We start from the raw sequence: 1,204 nt of genomic DNA on the forward strand, positions 1-1,204 counted from the left end.
AGGCACGGACGGGGTTCGAACCCGCGATCTTCGGTTTACGAGACCGACGCCTTACCACTTGGCCACCGCGCCTGCGCCGTGATCGGCCACCTTTGTTTTTTTAAAGAAAGAAAACGGCACTACGGTTGATAAATTTCTGCTTTTTTTTTTTTTTTTTTTGTAAATCAGTGAAATAGAGGCCCTGGAGATGCGGTGGTAAAAACGCGGTAAGTTTTGGGAAATAACATGTTTGGTTTTATGACGACACGCCGACAAAAAGAAAAACACAAATCTATTGTTGTAGTTTGACCACAAGAGGAGGCTGTTAGCATCTGCAGCCTGAAGAGTTGGTGTTCGTTTCAGCAGGCAGATCACAGCCACATGTGCACCATGACAGCATCCAACATCTGCAGGGTGCTTGTGGGAGGTTCATGTAAATAATGTCACTGTAGTCACTTGAGGGAAGGACAGTCACAGTTACAAGGTGTTTCCTTGCATTCAGAGTTAGACCGGGTTTATTTTTGAAAAAAAACAAAAAAAAAAACAATTTAACTTTAAATTTCCTTACTAGGTTTTCCACGTGAAACTTAAAAGAGAGATGCGAATGGACCAAGATACCTAAATATTTGTAGGAATCGACAAACTCATATAGAGACACCATTGGAGGAGAAAAACCAGAGGAAGAACTGCTGGGACCGACTTCCTGTTTGAAAAAAGCATCCCTTTGGTTTGACATAGATCCACGAGAACCCTGTCTGTGGTTGAAACTGGTTGAAACCACTTATGTTTTTTTTCCTGTGCTGCAAGTTGCTGAAGTTGTGGAAGTGGTCTCCAGCTACACCTGATTGACAACATCAGCTAAGGAAACAAACATCAAGAAAGCTCATCAGAGACTACTTCCTCAGAATGCATAGCTGCTCTGAGAAGCTCAGTCCTCACCTCCTTCTACAGGTGTGCAGTGGAGAGACTTTTAAGAAACAACTAAAGGCATTTTTATTCAGACAGGCTTTTATTTAATCTTGTTGTTTTTTTGTTTGTTTTGTTTTAATTGTCTTATCTTTGTGAAGCACTTTGTGATCCATATGTCTGTGAAAGGTGCTATAGAAATAAAGTTTTACTTACTTAGCATCCTGCGCTCCACCATCAACGTGTGGCATGGAGGCTGCACAGCTGCAGAAAGAAAAGCTTTGCAGAGAGTGGTGAAGGCTGCACAGACGTCTGTTGG

At 42.2% G+C, this 1,204-nt stretch overlaps 1 non-coding gene across 1 annotated transcript; it reads right to left on the bottom strand.

The window, feature by feature from the left end:
- trnat-cgu lies at positions 1–72 on the bottom strand. Its single transcript has one exon. It is a non-coding gene; the product is annotated as a tRNA-Thr (tRNA).
- Positions 73–1,204: the final 1,132 nt, after the last annotated feature.

This window comes from Nematolebias whitei, chromosome 15 (genome assembly GCF_014905685.2).
Source record: "Nematolebias whitei isolate Nwh7 chromosome 15, NemWhi1, whole genome shotgun sequence".
Lineage (NCBI taxonomy): Eukaryota > Metazoa > Chordata > Actinopteri > Cyprinodontiformes > Rivulidae > Nematolebias > Nematolebias whitei.